We start from the raw sequence: 19503 nt of genomic DNA on the forward strand, positions 1-19503 counted from the left end.
GAACTGTGGTTCTTTTTCCGGAACATCGCTTTCAATGAGTTTTCTCGGGTGGCTACGGCGCTTTCTCCGGTGTTTCCCCGGAGGCTCGACGGTTTTCACCGGACAACTTCTCACTTCGGACGTCCACTTCGGGTAACCGAAGTTTTCCTCCGGAGGATTTCCGTTCTTACCGGTTTTCTCCGGTCCAGAACTCTTTTGGTCCGATTTCTTCGGCTCCTTTCCCGAGTCTCCGGTCCGTAACGCTCCGAAGTTCCATTTCTTCGGGTCAGTTCTTGTAATTTGTGGTTTCTGTACCGAAACGTTACTCACTGACCGAGTTGAACTTCGTTGCTTACCACTCTTCGGACGACTCGTGACTTTTCCGCCGGTTACTTCCTGGCCGGTCGGGACCCGGCGGTCCCGCCGGTCGTTCTGGCGTTTCCCGACTCCGACTTTCTTTTCGGACATGCAGCTTGCCAGTGGTCATGACTACCACATACTCTGCATCCTGCACCCGAAGATAGTCGTTCCCTCGGATTCGGCACCTGGGATTTGCTAGCATCCTCAGCTTTTCTCCTATCCAACCATTTTAATTTTGGTGGTCCGCTGGTGCTCTCTCCCGCCTTATCCGATCACAAAAATCAAAATCAGTATTGACGTTTATAAAAGTTAAGTATGTAACATTGTAACGAATAATGAGTTATACAAAATAAACATTAGTATTTAGTAGGTGTTATTATGAGCATTAACTTTAAAATTTATAAACTAAATAAATAAGAATCATTTATTTTATTATTTAAAATATATATATATATATATATGTATGTATAAAAGATAATTATATAATAATATAATTTGAATAATATTATTAGAATATATACCGTCTATAGCATAATCCGTACCGGGCTTTCTTATGAACTGTTCAAAATCGAAATTTGGTATTTTCAGAGTATTATGGTGATCTTTAGATACAGATTTTAATAATTCTAGCCTAAAAGATAGGCATGATTCTTGATAAATATTATTAATTTGTTCGACCATCTGTACAGATATATAATTGAGAAAATAAAATTAAAAATATTAAAAAAAAACAATAGAGGTATAAGCAGAATAAAAAGCTTAACATAGTATGTTGTATACAATTTTAATAGGTAGGTACATGGAAGAAAAGTTTAAAATTGTGTGATTTTTTTTATTTTTATTTAAATAAATTATATAAATTTATACTTTCTGGCCTTTTAAGATATTTTGAAATAGGCACTTTTATATTTTATTTTTTTTTTCTTCCTTTGGGTATAGTTGGTCATATTTTATGAGTATTTCAATATAATACAAAAAATTGGATTAATTTTCATCTTTATTGACTATAATTTAATCACGTATTCAAATTGTTTTTTGATCAAAAATTAATTTTTATAGACATCATGCAGTATATATTTGAATGAAATTACATATTTAAACGATAAATAACGATGTTTATTATTTCATTATATTACTTTTATGTAGGTATGTTATGAATTTTAATATACGCAATGAAATATTCAAGATATGTTGATTAATTTTAAAATATTAATAATTTTATTTATTTTTATCATAATAACTCAATATTAATAATATAATAATTTTATGTTTTCTGCAAAAATTAAATCTAAAAATCATTTTTCATGTACAATGATGTTGCAATGTTAAAATGAAACTAATTAACAAGGATAAGTTGATTTTTCGTAGGTTTGATTATATAATTTTTTAACGAATTTTATAAAGGAAAATATTTGAGGAATTATTAAAATCAACACTTATTTATTAAATATAAATTTTATACGTTTATAAACGCTTTGAAACCTTTTCTATATGTTGCTAACAAATTCGGAGTAGTAATTAGTTATATTCATTGTTTTGTATAATAACTAGATGTATCTCGCTCTGCTGTGAAATTCGGTCTAAGTGATATTCGCTCTAAGTGAGTACCCTAGGTTGGATCCGGGACTGTAAAGAAAATATCGTAAAAAGTCTAGTTGTCACAATTTTAGTTAACCTAACCTCTGGTAGTTTGGAAGGAGCCGATAGGGTCCTAACCTAACCTTCGAGGGGGTCGGTGTGCCTCGATTTCTGGGCTGGTGGAAGCCGCCTTTGGCGCCTTCGAGGGGGTCGTGTAAAAATCGTGTTATCAGGAATTCGGTCGGAAATTGTAATCGGGTGTCTAGAAAAGAAATCATACACTAAAAAAGTAAGAAAAGTACTGAAGTCGAGTAAATAAATACGAAAATTTTTAATTAAGTGTCTAGCTATCAGTCCTAAACTGGTGTAATGCCGTTTCCCATTGCATGCCCTGTCTTTTTGTATATAAAAAAAATGTATTTAGCGAAAATGGTAGTCGAGTGTCTAGCTATCAATCATCAGATCACGTAACTAAATGTGTATCCTAAATCTAGATCTGACAATACAATCCGCCTGCGCCTCCGACGTCGAAAGTCTAATGTTGTATTGTAGGATAATAAGTATAAAGTCTCCTTATATAATAAAGCGTGAAGAAGTTCGTTTCCTTATAAAAAGAATGCGCCTCGGTCGCCGTTTTTATGCTCCATGGCCCGCCGCCGTCGTTATCGAAAACGGACGGTTCTCCCAAGATCTATAAAGTAGAGTAGAGTAGAGTAGAGTAGAGTAAAGTATTACCAGTTTTTTTTAATTGCCTTTTTACTTTTAAGTTCAACATTTCAGCTTGCAAATTTCTTTCGAAGTCATCAGCATTAAAGTGTTCTGAACAAATATGAGATGACATAGGATTAAATTTGTCCGCTCGTTTCGTTCTCAAAATCCAATTTTTTAAACGCTCTGGTTCATTATTTTTGGGAAAGGTGTGATAGGATATATCTTTTGACAGCTTTTTTGTTGTTTTTAAGCTATTCTTGCAGCATGCTACAGCACACATGGTACCAGGCATTATAGATAGAACTAAAATGTATAATACTTATGTGAAATACATAGGTACAATTTTTGTTATAGACATTTGAAGTTAAAATATCGGAAATTTTAACTTAAACGATAACCGAATAAAACTGATAAGTGATAAGCTCGGTGGAGGTCTATTGCCTACGTCACAGATATAATTTCCCCGCACTACAATTACGGCTCCTTTCCCATAACTGGCTAACCTCTACTTTATAGATCTTGCGGTTCTCCAACGCCGCCGTCTTGATAACGTGTTTTTCTTACGTTAGGTTCGATTATTACGCGGGTTTTCGACGATTTTAACGTTTTTTTTTTTTTTATCGGCTGTTTGTTATATTATAATACGTTGTTGTATTTTCAAGTGTACGTTGCTTTGGGAAACGTTATATTAAACAGACAATTAATATTAATATAAGCTTCATTACACACGAATTATACGGAATTTTTTTATTTATTCACACACACACATACATATAAAATTGATATGTTTCTTAATATAAAAGCAGTTAGGTACAGGTATAGTCAAAGTTGTAATTGCAAATATTCTTAATCATACCTAAGAGTTTATGACACTTTTCTTATAGTATTTTATTATGCGTGTCCTTTGAATTGACTATGATGTAATGTGTAATACCTAGATGTAAACGTCGTCTTTTACGATCGTTACGGACGGAGATTCGATGACGTAAGAACGTTTTTATTTTCCGAGTTTCATTTACACGAGAAAAGGATTTGACGTTTTGACCGGTAAATCGAAGCGATTAATGCGGTGTTCTCTGCGGTCCGGAAACGGCTTAAGGGCTCGACGTTCGACTCTGTTTTCCATCTCAAACTGTAGTCGATAGGTTCAGGCGTTAGGTCCCCGTGCTAGGATAGTCAGGTTCATATCCCGCTCCGGGCGATTACGTCTTCGATCCGACGGCGGCGCTTTAAAAAGCATGGCCGTCCGGACGCTCTCGATTTTTTGCATTTTTTTCCGATTTTTTTTTTCGTTTTTTCGTTTGATTGTCGAGAGTTAAACACCGTTTAATAATATATTATACATACCTACGTATATTACTGGAATATTATATATTTTATAGTTTCCTATATATTTACTACCTATACGCTATTTATGTATATTTATTATTTTTTAAACTCGGCAATATTGTAAACATGGGTAATTATATAATTTAGGCGGATTTGTTATTCAATTCCGATATTCCACTCATTCGAGTGTATGTTGTAGTTGGATTTAATTTTACTTGATAAATCAATGCTAAATTATTCTTACCCATATCATAAATATAATTGTGTTTATATTATATACGTACAGGTTTATCTCGAGTTTTTGCACACCGATGAAATGCAATTATTATTACACATTAAAAAAAAAAAAGGAGATTTCGATTTTATTTCACGTGGCTTTATATTATGTTTATATTTATATTGTCATCTTCGCAGTCCGATATTAATTGGACGTCAACGGCGGCCGTGTTAGATTTAATCTTTGGGTATAGTAATACTATCTTATCGTCGATAAGATTTCGATTTGACGAATTGTAAGTCTATATATTGTTGGTAAATTCGTTATACTCAATACAAAATTAGTATTTATTAATTATTAGTGTAGGTACCCATCATTACTATACGCCTTCACTACCACAGTCGGCGTATTATTGTTAAATACGTACAACTTTAAATATGCGAAAGTATATACAAATTTTGCTTATTAGGTATATATTTTGTATTCGTAGAAAACCAATACCTCATTGAACCCCTTAAATACATATATTATGTATTAGAACACCGATATCATAGACACGGAAAATACGTATAATAATAAGATGCAATTGCACAATATACAACATCTGTCATCTAAGCACCATGTGTTTTTTGTACTACTGTTTTTTTTTTAGCTTATATATTATGAGACGTTATGCTTAAAATGCTGGTTTAATGTAAACCAGTTATCTGAACATTATACATATTCATTCATATTTACACTTACAAAGCATTATTGCTTTTAAATTGGTGCTGAATAAACCAATACATTTATTACAATAAATTATCTAATTTTTATTTAACAACTTATTATATTTCATTAATGCTGAGCTATAAATTATAATTTTCAAACGATTATTTTCTGTTTGTTGTTAATATTCTTTATTTTATTTATCTTTCCTTCACATATATTAATAATACTGACTATATAACGAATACACGACACTGGTCAATTATGTAAAATATTGGTACAATAAAGGATTTCAAAGATGGGTTAAATATTTACCTACCCTGTTGTTATATTTATCACGTGTGATATAAACCTTATGTATTTTTAAAATTTCAAAACAATTTTTAAATTATGATAATAATGATGTATATTTAAAAGCACATATTACAAAGATTTACTTTAGGCGATGACTGATTGCTAGACCCCCCCTCAAATACTCAATTTCTATTCTATCGTGTAATTCTTTTGCATTTCAAAATTATTCTGAATTCAAATTTCAAATATTTCAAACACCTACAATAAAAAATAAGAAAATAAATTAAAATTGTAGAAAAGTCAACTCAAATACTTATTGTTGTATTCGTTGTAACTAATGCCAATTTTAATTTTACTTCATAATACATATTATAATCGATCCTACTGCGGCGATTTGATATACACGGCCACCCGAACGCTCTAAATTTATTGCATTTTTTTCAAGTTATTTTTTGATATTTTAATTTGAATTTTGAAAATTAAAGCTATTGCTTTCTCTTATACGATAAAATACATACGTCTACGATTTTTTTTTAATACCATATTATTACGATTATTATTAGTATAATATAAAGTGTAGTACTACAACGCGTTAATGGAGTACATTTTGAATTTTTATGTTTTGAATTTTTATGACATTTGATATGCTTTATATAATTTCCTACATATCAAAAACAACATCCGATATATTCTGAACTTTGACATTAGGAGGTATGAAAATTATGGATTTAACTTTCGGACATCGATTTACATCATATATTATGATGACTGATAGCTAGACATTCAACTACCATTTTCACTAAATAAATTTTATAATATGAAAAAAAGAACCAGGCATGCGACGGAACACGGTATCAGATTGTTCATATTAAACTATATTGGCATTATAAACCTACTATTCATGCATTGTCCGCGATCCGACCCCCTCGAAGGCGCCGAAGGCGGCTCCCACCAGCCCAGAAATCGAGGCTAACCGACACCCTCGAAGGTTAGGTTAGGACCCCCTCGGCTCCTTCCAAACCACCGGAGGTTAGATTAACTAAAATTGTGACTACAAGACTTTTTACGATATTTTCTTTACAGTCCCGACTCCGACCTAGGGTATTCACTTAGACCGAATTTCACAGCAGAGCAAGGCACACTTACACCGAGGCACACCGGCTGCTATTATTATAAGTATATATAGGTACATATTATTAAGTGTATTACTATAACGCGTTAAAGGAGTACATTTTGAATTGTTATGTTTTCAATTTTTATGACATCTGATATGTTTTATAGTTTCTTATATATCAAAAACAACATCTGAACTTTGACATTAGGAAGTATGAAAATTATGGATTGAACATTAAGACATCGATTTACATCATATTATGATGACTGATAGCTAGACATTCAATTACCATTTTCACTAGATAAATTTTATAATATAAAAAAAAGAACCAGGCATGCGACGGGACACGGTATGAGATTGTTCATATTATACTATATTGGTATCATAACCTACTATTCACACATAGTCCGCGATCCGACGCAGTCGGAATGCCTACGTGGTGGGTGGGTTTAATGGCGTTTAATTCGTTTTTTCCCAATGATAACTGACAACTCGACTTGAATGCTCAAAATATGTTATTTGACTTTATACTTATTATCCTATTACAATACAACATTAGACTTTCGACGTCGGAGGCGCAGGCGGATTGTATTGTCAGATCTAGATTTAGGATACACATTTAGTTACGTGATCTGATGATTGATAGCTAGACACTCGACTACCATTTTCGCTAAATACATTTTTTTTATATACAAAAAGACAGGGCATGCAATGGGAAACGGCATTACACCAGTTTAGGACTGATAGCTAGACACTTAATTAAAAATTTTCGTATTTATTTACTCGACTTCAGTACTTTTCTTACTTTTTTAGTGTATGATTTCTTTTCTAGACACCCGATTACAATTTCCGACCGAATTCCTGATAACACGATTTTTACACGACCCCCTCGAAGGCGCCAAAGGCGGCTTCCACCAGCCCAGAAATCGAGGCACACCGACCCCCTCGAAGGTTAGGTTAGGACCCTATCGGCTCCTTCCAAACTACCAGAGGTTAGGTTAACTAAAATTGTGACAACTAGACTTTTTACGATATTTTCTTTACAGTCCCGGATCCAACCTAGGGTACTCACTTAGAGCGAATATCACTTAGACCGAATTTCACAGCAGAGCGAGATACATCTAGTTATTATACAAAACAATGAATATAACTAATTACTACTCCGAATTTGTTAGCAACATATAGAAAAGGTTTCAAAGCGTTTATAAACGTATAAAATTTATATTTAATAAATAAGTTGATTTTAATAATTCCTCAAATATTTTCCTTTATAAAATTCGTTAAAAAATTATATAATCAAACCTACGAAAAATCAACTTATCCTTGTTAATTAGTTTCATTTTAACATTGCAACATCATTGTACATGAAAAATGATTTTTAGATTTAATTTTTGCAGAAAAATAAAATTATTATATTATTAATATTGAGTTATTATGATAAAAATAAATAAAATTATTAATATTTTAAAATTAATCAACATATCTTGAATATTTCATTGCGTATATTAAAATTCATAACATACCTACATAAAAGTAATATAATGAAATAATAAACATCGTTATTTATCGTTTAAATATGTAATTTCATTCAAATATATACTGCATGATGTCTATAAAAATTAATTTTTGATCAAAAAACAATTTGAATACGTGATTAAATTATAGTCAATAAAGATGAAAATTAATCCAATTTTTTGTATTATATTGAAATACTCATAAAATATGACCAACTATACCCAAAGGAAGAAAAAAAAAATAAAATATAAAAGTGCCTATTTCAAAATATCTTAAAAGGCCAGAAAGTATAAAAATTTATATAATTTATTTAAATAAAAATAAAAAAAATCACACAATTTTAAACTTTTCTTCCATGTACCTACCTATTAAAATTGTATACAACATACTATGTTAAGCTTTTTATTCTGCTTATACCTCTATTGTTTTTTTTTAATATTTTTAATTTTATTTTCTCAATTATATATCTGTACAGATGGTCGAACAATTAATAATATTATCAAGAATCATGCCTATCTTTTAGGCTAGAATTATTAAAATCTGTATCTAAAGATCACCATAATACTCTGAAAATACCAAATTTCGATTTTGAACAGTTCATAAGAAAGCCCGGTACGGATTATGCTATAGACGGTATATATTCTAATAATATTATTCAAATTATATTATTATATAATTATCATTTATACATACATATATATATATATATATATATAAGGTATATTTAATTATTAAATAATAAATAAATGATTCTTATTTATTTAGTTTATAAATTTTAAAGTTAATGCTCATAATAACACCTACTAAATACTAATAATTATTTCGTATAACTCATTATTCAGTTACAATGTTACATACTTAACTTTTATAAACGTCAATACTGATTTTGATTTTTGTGATAAATCTTATTGTTGTAATTTAATTTTTTTTATAAATATATATTTTTTTGTTATTTTTATTAAAAAAAATTGTTAATATTTTTTATTATTCGTTGATATATTCTAATCTTCTAATTTTATTAAGTTTGTTGTCCCTTGGTTATACGTTTTGAAAATGTAATGCTACATTTTTTTTTGTAATTGGTCTTATCTAACGTAGAGATTACGTTAATCAAAAACATCCAATTATTATTAACTGATTTTAAAATTTATTTAACGCTAGATGAATTTGAAACAGCACAGTTAAAAAATATTTTTGAAGTAATTTCTTTTTTTCATGATTACTAATTGTTTTCATAAAATATTTAATATAAGACATGTATTTAGACTTTTAGTTTGCTTAAGAACTCGTGGATAAAGGAAATTGCTTACAAATGTTATGCAGTTTTAGTAAATATAAAAACAGGTTGGTTTGACATTTCAACATGTAAAATTAAAAATTATGAATCATCAATCAACAAGTTAAGAAGATTAATGACGCTTATTACGCGTATGATGGAAGTATGAAATTATATATTTTTTTGTCACGCCTGCACCGAAAGTTTGGTTTTCGACCACGGTTGAAGCGTTCGAAAGCGTCCTTTTTCCGTCCAGCGGGCGGTAAAGTGGAAATCCCCAAAGTGCCGGGCGGAAAAGAGGAAATCCCCAAAAGTGCCGGGCGGAAAAGAGGAAATCCCCAAAAGTGCCGGGCGGAAAAGAGGAAATCCCCAAAAGTGCCGGCCGCGGGCGCGGCGTAGGTATCCCCTGCACAACCAGAAACTAAAATGTACACCTACCACGGTTCTTACAAAACATAAACTTTTGGTTACATTTTAAATGTATAGTAACCTCCTTGCATGACGCATAAACATTTAAACATATTTAATTTGCACTGTTCCTATATAAGGGCGTCGAACGATGCGTTAGTAATAGTCTATAATTGTTGCATAGATCCCTGCATAACCTTTTTCATAAACGCAGGGGCGTGACAAAAAATAGTATGTGTGGCTCGCGCGGGAAGGCCATTTCAGTCTTGGGCGAAATGCGGCACTTGCCTATGGCTATGGCTCACTTCCCGCCCTTGCCACACAATATACTATTGTAGTAGGTTATTAACCTACTTAACTTTTTAATACCCACTGTATAATTATATTTTTATACAGGAACGTCTAAGACTAATAGTGTTAAATTCGGCAAAAGCTTATACAAGACTGATCGAGCAACCTATTATTTCAATGAAAGGTATTAATGATGATTTTACTTGGGGTAATAATTTAAATAAATCACCATTTGAAGAATGCGCACCTCCATTGTTTTCTATAACGCTCAGTATGAATGAAAATGGAGCATTTTACTCAATTAATCCAGATAAATTTGAGGTAGGGGAAACCTGGGTAAGACCATGGCTAAATAATAAATAAATAATAATGTTATTTAGCCATGGGTAAGACGGGACACTGGGTAAAGATGGGACATCGCATTATCTCGAAATCTAATATGTTTACACAATATCTCTTGGGGACATTTATTTTCAGTACTGGCGACACTGTTATTATAACGTTTCACATTAATGATAACAAAATAATCACATTTCGAAAAAAAGTCGTTTGTTGATGTAAGTTATTTGGTTTAACTCGCAGTTGTTACTTGTTAGGTAAGTACATATTTAATTAATTATCATAGTGATACACTATTGTTGTAGTAAATTTTGTCGTGCGTTTCATGGTTTCATTTATAATACAATGCGATTAATATTTTTTATTTTAAAAGTACTTAAGTAATATAACACACATTGGGGCAAGATGGGATATTCATTTACGTGTAAAATGGGACCTATATAATTTTGTTTTATATTATATTTATTTAACACAATGTTGTTAAAAAAAAGAATAAAGCATTTGTTTACATGATTTTAATCTGTGTAATTAAGTAATTTTGTTTATGTACAATTTATAGCCTAAGTCATTAAGTTTTCATTGTTTTTATTATTTTATAAATGTTATGCTCAGTTATTTAATTTTTATACCTAAAGTAACAGGATATAATGTATGAAAAAGATTTATAATACCTACCTATATAATTTTGTTTTATATTATATTTATTTAACACAATGTTGTTAAAAAAAGAATAAAGCATTTGTTTACATGATTTTAATCAGTGTCCCATCTTTAACATGTTGTGTCCCATTTTACCTCGATAACAGGGTAAGATGAGACACTTTGAGTAAAACAGTTAAAAAAATTCTCAATATTTTTCAAAAAAAGATTTTGGAATTCTTATTGAATATTTAAGTGTGTCATAATATTTGTAATAACTTGGAAACATTTTTAACATGATAATGTATAAATTGTTTATTTTATCTGGGTTAAAGTATTAGGTGTCCCGTCTTACCCATGTTTACCCTATGTTGTTCGTATAGGTACCTACTGTAAACAAATTAATTTAAATTTTAAAAAAAGCTTACATTTTTATTATTGTTTTTATTATTATTTACTTAGGTATGAATTCTTTTTTTTTTAACAAACAAGACAATATTAATAGTTCTAAAATATTAAGTAGGTATACTGTAATACTATATACCTTAGTATTTTATAATATTTTTAGGACAATGGAAAAATATACAGTAAAATATACAGTTGGTATTTATATATATACATAACAATACCAACAGTAACGTTATATAGGTACCTAGGTGTATATATATAATATATATATATATTTCATTATACGTTCAAAATAAATAGGTATTAACATAGGTAACTATTTGTTATTATAAGAATATATTAATATCAACTTATATAAAATAAGTAAAAAATACAATATGGAGTATTTGAGTGTGTATGTTATAATAGCAGAACATAATACAATGTGTTTATGAATTTCATAGATGGTTATTGTAAGCTTATTAAAACGAATGATACTAGAAAGCCATGAGATACCAGCTATTCATCCATATGTACTCGCGAACTTGACATTTTTAGAAAAACCTTATTTAACATCAATAGGGCTAATTGAACCCCAAATTGCTGATTTACAAGCTACTATTGAAAATAGCATTCGCTTAGCTATTATTCCAATAAAAGCGTACTGCAAAGAATATAATATTCACTCACATTTATATAATATAAATGTCGAGTCATATGTAAAGTTAGTATAAATAAATTTAATATTATCTTAAACAACCGAATATAACGTATTGTTATATTTTATAGGAAATTCTTTGAAGGTAATCCATCACTAAACAGAATAAAAGAAGAAATATCAATGCAAATAAAAATGAAGTTAAACCTAGAGAAGACATTTCCTGAAAATATCATTATTGGGTTATTTTTCATAAACGTTGAATCCTTGAAACATTTATTGATAACTAAACGGATTGAATTAGCAGAATTAATTATGAAAACACATGCGAGTTTAACAACCGAGAAAATAGAAATATGCTGCGCAGAATACAATAGGATGTATCTGAAGCTTATTGAAGTTCCGACTACAGTAGAACAAGTGTTTGAAATAAGAGAATGGATAAATGACTTGCCAAATTTAATTAGTGATCAAACTGAAATCTTAAAACGATTATTAAAGGTAACATAACATTAAATTTATGGCTTATATAAAAAAAAAATATATATTAAACTACCAATAAAATAACACCATTATAATTTATAGATAGGTACCACAATCATTATTAGTCAGCTTATTATTTATAGGAAATGGATATGTTGGATCCATTTTTGTGGATATTAGAAGATGAACAATTAAAATTAAAATATAGCTCTTTAATTTGGCCTTATAAGATTAGCTTAAAAGTAAAAGAGTCTTTAGAAAATATAGCAATTTATACTTAAGTGATATTATTTTAAAGTTAACTATTGAAAATAATTTGTCAAAAGTAAATGAGATTGCAGTAGAAGTAAATAAAAATTGGAAACTAATTAAAGACCTACAATGAACTAGTCAAACTTTAAACCAAAGATAAAAACTTTTTGGTCATACGGTTAGTACAATTAAATACAACAAATTTTGTTTTATTATAATTTATCAAAAGTTATCTATACTTATAATAATAAATAATTTACACAAAATGTCTATAATTAGGTAACACCCTTTGAAAACGTAGAGCATTTAATTGACGAATTTGAACCATATAAAATATTATGGCAAAGTGCTTCAGAGTTTTTTAAATTACAAAGTGCTTGGATGAAAAATCCATTAATAAACATAAAAAAATCTACTATAGAACCTATGTTAAACAATTTATTAAATATTGTCACAAAATGTGTTGAGCAATTCGCTGAAGTACCTGGTAATAACAATAAATTAACTTTGATGATTTTTAATTATAACCTGTTGTAAATAGTTATATATATATGTATATAATTTTTTAATGAATACAGGTACTTTAAGTGTAGCTAATGAAATAAAAACACAAATTGAAGAATATGTGCCAATAGTACATTTATTGAATTATATTCTAACTCAAGGGATGAAGCAAAGGCATTGGGATATATTTGCTGATATAACCGGTGAACAATTATTAATTATTATCATAATATTAATACTACCTATTTTAATACTTATACCTATGTCTAATACCTATCTTATACTTGTACGTTTAAAATATTAAATCAAGTAATACAAATTGTTTCAGGAATAAGAATTATATTATCACCAACACTAACTTTTTAAAAATGTTTGGCATTGGGTATTAATGACCATGTAGAAGAGATAAAACAATTATCAGACAATGCTTCAAAAGAATATATAATTGAAATAGCTTTAAATAAAATGATGGATGAATGGACCGGTGTAAAGTTCCAATTGTTGCCTTATAATGATCAAGATATTTATATTTCAACAATAACAGATACAGAATTTCAAATGCTTGATGATCATATTTTGCTTACTCGACAGCTATCTTCGAGTTCGTTTAAAGGAATATTTGAAGAACCATTAACTAAATGGGAAGAAGATTTAAGACTTTCAAAAGATGTTATTAATGAATGGAGCGAATTTCAAAAGTAAAATACTAGATTTAAAGATTCATTTTTTTAGTACCTTGTTTAAATTTGATTTTAAAATAATGCTCATTCATCATTGTCATGTTGTCACTGCAGAAATATAGTAATAGTGTACGATCAAAACTTGGTACCTTATAACTAATAACTATTTAGAATTCTAGACATCTAGTAGTATCTACTTAAGTATACATAACTTAGTTGTTTCAGATTGCTTAAAATTGTTTATATTTTTTTACAACAAATACATTTTGATATAATTATTAGGACATGGTTGTATTTAAAACCAATATTTGACAATCCAGACATTAAAGAACAATTACATGTGGAAAATAAAAAGTTAAGTTTAGTTGAACGAATATGGAAACGAATAATGAAAATCACTTTAAATAAACCTTGGGTGAGTTTATGAATAATTAAAGTTTTTGATCCTCTCACTATGTAAGTATAACGCAGTGAGTAAGCATTCACTACCTATATTTATACAATAATAATACAAATAACAAATCCAAATTATTTTTTTATGGGCGTTTTAGAGGTATTTAAACCAGTGTTGGGCAGTATCTTCTATACAAATATTTTAGATACACATCTACCTCAAATATAACTAAGTCTTTCAATAAAATTGTATGAAATATGAAGTATCTAATATCTTGTATCGCAATACTGATTTTTGAGTATAATAAACGTAACTACCTATATAGTGATATGTATATAAGACTCGGATTTTAAAGTATATTATGCTTCTTTTTTATGCATATGAGATAGAAATTTAATTTTTGTTCATAAATTCGTTCCATGTCATTCTGATTCCAAATAAACCAATTTATTTTTATGCTTTTTTCAGTTATTCCAGCTGTAGATTTATTGTATAATGTTTATTAAGCTATTATAGTAATAAAAAAAAGAGAGTGGTCAAGTGAGTAATGTTCTGCTGTAAAGTAGGTTACTATAATGGATGTATTAAATTTGAATCCAATGTTCATTGTATATTTGTACACGAAAAACGATTCTGAAAGGAGATATTTGTCAGCCTAGGATATAATTTCCAGTGGTTGGCGAAAAAGGTGGTTTATGTTTTAATGGCCTGAATACACCAAAACTTAAGTTTTTTGTAATCATTGCAGTAAGCCAAACTTATGGGAAATCTTGTATTAAATGTTCAACTATTAACTACTTATACAAATACAAACATTTTTTTATGAATAATTGCAAATATTCATGATTTTGACGAATTTTGTCATTATTTGAACTTCAAATGCTAGGTGTTGCGCCGTTACCGATCCTACGACGATCGGCGGTTGTCGGCAACGACTCGCATGTGCTATCGTAGACAGGAGCGGAGTGGGTTACCCCAAGTATACAATAATAACAATAATATTTTTTTCTAGTAACAACGTCTTTGTATAATATGACAGGTTAGAAAATATATATAAACAATGAGCCCAAATAAATTAAATATTAATAAATATAATGGACCTAATATAGGGCGCCCCGGGGTCAATTGACAATAATTAATATATAAATAATAATAACACCTAACATATAATATATAGTAATAGAATATAAAAAAAATACAAAATCATAAGGTAGGTAGGTACAATCAAATAATAATAGAGGTACGACCTGGTTTTATATAACTCGTCGGGTGATATACGTGGTCCTTAACAGTTGACCGGCGGCCCGATGATGCAAAATACAGGAATCGACTTCGCACACGTTGACACCAGAGTACAGAATAATGGCCAACTTGCCAACAAGTCCACTAATTGTGGTGACGTATCCGTGTACTGACCACACTTTGTAATATAAGAGTTGATCACACGACGTAGTGTAACGGCACAAATAAAAAAAGCACACCAAATAACGGTGGGCGGACAGAGACGTATGTCAAGCCCAACCGTTTGGAAAAGACAGCAAAGGTGTCACCCGTCGGTCAACGGTCTGGCTAGCGGCAGACGAACTGTCGCCGGACACTGGAGGGGGGAACTTGCTGGGCGCCTCCATCCCGCTACACCGTGGTGTCCGAACCGAATAGTTAATATATAGGTAGATATAATATTCGTCGTTCCGCGTTCGAACATCCTCCCCGCCGTGAGAGTCTTCTCACACAAGCACTGGGTCGAGCCGGAAAGGGATGTCCATATAATCTTATTGTATGAAGTTTGACCTTTTTTTTTTTTGCAGGAGGCACAATCTAACCTTAGGTCGTCTCATATTTTTTTGAAAAAAAAGAGAAAAAAAAAAAAAGTTTACAATTTTATGAACATTTAATTCGGTCTCATATTAATGATAATAACTAAACAAGGTAACAAAATGCACTAATAGCAATTTGCCAATAATAAATTTCAAATAATATGTTAATAAATCGACAAAACAAAAAACAAAATAATAATGTAACGAATTATGACATATAAAAATAATAACAAAAAAAAATGATAGACGTATGACTAATACAAAACAGTATAATAGAATATGATATTAAACACAATCAAAGCTTTATTGGGTACCTAGACCGCTCGAGTCATAACACAAAAAAAATAAGAATTAAAAGGGTATACAGGCGTGGTAGCGACAAAAGGCTAAGCCGGCGTGCGGTGTTGTGCGCAGTAGCGTCCAGGTATACAAGTACCTTAATTATAGGTCTCACGCATTCAGATGAATAGTACCCCCTTTTTTTTTTTTTTTACTTTAATTGTGCGGTATCAGTACGAGCTTGACTACGGGTCGGGTGACAACACCGGACTGTGTAAGCACTCGAACCACACGGACGGTACCATCGATCCCGGGCAATAACTCCGTTACCCGACCGAGACGCCATAATAGTGGAGGACTTTGTTTGTCTATAATTACAACCATATCATTTATCTTGATATTGGGGACTGTTTTTGTCCATTTGGATCTCTCCTGTAACGTAGTCAAGTACTCCGCGGACCATCGACGCCAAAAAGCCTGATGGCATTGGTCTAGCAGTTTCCACCGGTTCACCAAATTACGATTCGACTCGGAACCTGACCTAGGCGGAATAGCGAGTAGCGGTCGACCGATGAGGAAGTGTCCGGGTGTAAGATAATCCAGGTCGTGCGGGTCCGTTGACATTGGCGTAAGCGGTCGCGAATTTAAAATCGCTTCGACGCGTGTTAATAACGTAGAGAATTCCTCGTAGGTAAATACGTGTGTACCTACGGTACGTATTAACAACCGCTTTGTTGACCGGACGGCCGCCTCCCATAACCCTCCGAAATGCGGCGCGCTGGGGGGATTAAAATGCCACTGGCACATGGTCCGAGAGTTCGCAATCGCCACCTGACCCTCCGGACTTTGAATAATTGCGCGCAATTGCTTGTCAGCGCCGACAAAATTGGTTCCGCAATCGGAGAACACGTCACTGGGGACACCCCGACGCGCAACAAAGCGATCGAAAGCCGCTAAAAAAGCATCCGCAGACAAGTCGGTCACAACTTCTAAATGGACAGCCTTGGTACAAAAGCATATAAATACGGAGATATATATTTTAAAAATACGTGATTTACGCAATCGTGTCTCACGCATCTGCAGGGGACCCGCATAATCGACACCTACGCGCTCGAACGGTTGCCGCGGCTGCACGCGTGTACTTGGCAAATCAGCCATCAAAGGCGTTGCCGGTTTGGCGTCGAACCTCACACATACCGAACAATTTGCAATGACCTTATGCAACACCGAACGAAGTGAAATCACCCAAAACTGGCGAGATATTAACGCGGACAACACACGCGGGCCGGCATGGCAGGTCAATAGGTGCCATCGACGGCATAACAAAAGTGCAAAATAAGACCGCTTTGATAACAATATAGGATGTTTGCAATCATATGTCAATAATGAGTGACGAAGTCGACCCCCCACGCGTATTACTCCCTCGGCGTCAATAAACGGGGCCAACCGAGCTAGAGGCTTAGACGATACGCGCTCCCCACCGGATAATTCTCGTACTAATTCGGCGAAATGTATTTGTTGTGACATGGCCGCTAATATGCGGGCCGCACAATCAATTTCTGATTTACATAAAAACGCGGGAGCTACCCTCACCGGATGTCGGGGCATTGACCTTCGTGTCGTGTTATTTCGTTTGTGTGATACGCGCTGATGACAGGCTGCAATAAAGCGACGTGCATATGCGACCACACGGAGCATTCGATCGTAATTTGAAAAACGAGTACACCATTCCTCGTCGAACTCATTAACACGCGCCGCACATGACACGGGACGCATTTCGGGTAAGTCCGGACAAGGTTGAGGCGGGCAAAATTGGTCCCAGATCGATGGGTCTTCATAAGCTATCGGCGGACCGTGCCAATATAATTCAAACTGTGATAATACCGATGGCATCACTCCGCGTGATGCGCAATCGGCGGGATTATTGTGCGACTCGACATGTTGCCAATGACAGTCCGGGAGTAAGGTCCTAATTTGATGCACACGATTCGAAACGTAAAGTTTGAACGATGTGTGAGAGACAGTCAACCAAGATAATACTATTGTCGAATCCGACCACGCCCGTACGCCGATAATATTAAGCTGCGCCGCTAACGTACGACGAATTCGATTTAGCCAACGAGCTAATAATAACGCCGCGTTCAACTCGAGCCGCGGGACTGTTAACGGTTTCAATGGAGCTAATTTTGTTTTTGTGCCGATAAGAAACACTGACGTGTCGGCAGGACCGTTGGTTATTCGTATATAAACTACCGCTGCATAACCCGATTGTGAAGCGTCACAAAAACCTAATAAATAACACGACGCGCCTAAGCTAGCGTTAATATGCCGAGGTATACGGATGGCTAAAAGTGACGGCAAATCGGATACGAAGGCGGCCCACTCATCATGGATATCGGTTGGGAGGGCCTCATCCCAGGACAGACCGCGTTGCCAGGTCCTCTGCATGATGGATTTAGCCAAGAATACTACCGGGCCGAAGACGCCAAGCGGGTCGAAAATTTGAGCTACGAGCGATAAAATGCCACGCTTCGTAAATATGGGCGACTGTTCAATACGTAACGCACAACAAAAATAATCTCCGTCCGGATGCCATTCTATGCCTAACACCTTGGTGCCCAACCTTTCACTTGCTTCGAACGACATAGGGGTACCTACGCGATCGTCGGCCGCGACCGCTGCCAGAACGGACGGTGTATTCGACGCCCACTTTTTGAGCTCTAAACCAGATTTATTTAAAACGAATATCAAGTCAGATTGAAGCTTTAACACTTCGGGTATGGTGTCCGCCCCGTAACAAATGTCATCGACATACGTTTGATATGTCAATGCATGACGGACCCACTCGAAGTCGTCGCAGTCTTCATGAGCGATAGTTTGTAGGACGCGTAACGCTAGATACGGCGCACAATTTACGCCGTACGTAATTGTATTTAGTTCATATTCGCGCAACTCGTCGTGCGGTGACGAGCGCCATAGTATGTGCTGATACCTACGGTACTCTGGCAAAATTAATATTTGCCGATACATTTTGCAAATATCCGTAGTAAAGGCATATTTATGAATGCGAAAACGTGTTAAAATATCGACAATATCTTGCTGTAACTTAGGGCCGGGAAGTAAACAGTCGTTTAACGATGGTCCACGACCACTACGCGCGGATGCATCAAATACTACCCGTATTTTCTGAGCATCAATCTCGGGCCGATATATAGCATGATGCGGAATGATATACGCCCCCGGGGACGTGGCGACAGACATGTGCCCTAACGAAATGTATTCAGCCATGAA

General features: G+C 33.0%; 1 pseudogene; it reads left to right on the forward strand.

Moving 5' to 3' along the window:
• Positions 1-8302: 8302 nt before the first annotated feature.
• The window catches only part of LOC126551285 (dynein axonemal heavy chain 1-like), a 19166-nt pseudogene continuing 7965 nt past the window's right edge, over positions 8303-19503 (forward strand).

This window comes from Aphis gossypii, chromosome 1 (genome assembly GCF_020184175.1).
Source record: "Aphis gossypii isolate Hap1 chromosome 1, ASM2018417v2, whole genome shotgun sequence".
Lineage (NCBI taxonomy): Eukaryota > Metazoa > Arthropoda > Insecta > Hemiptera > Aphididae > Aphis > Aphis gossypii.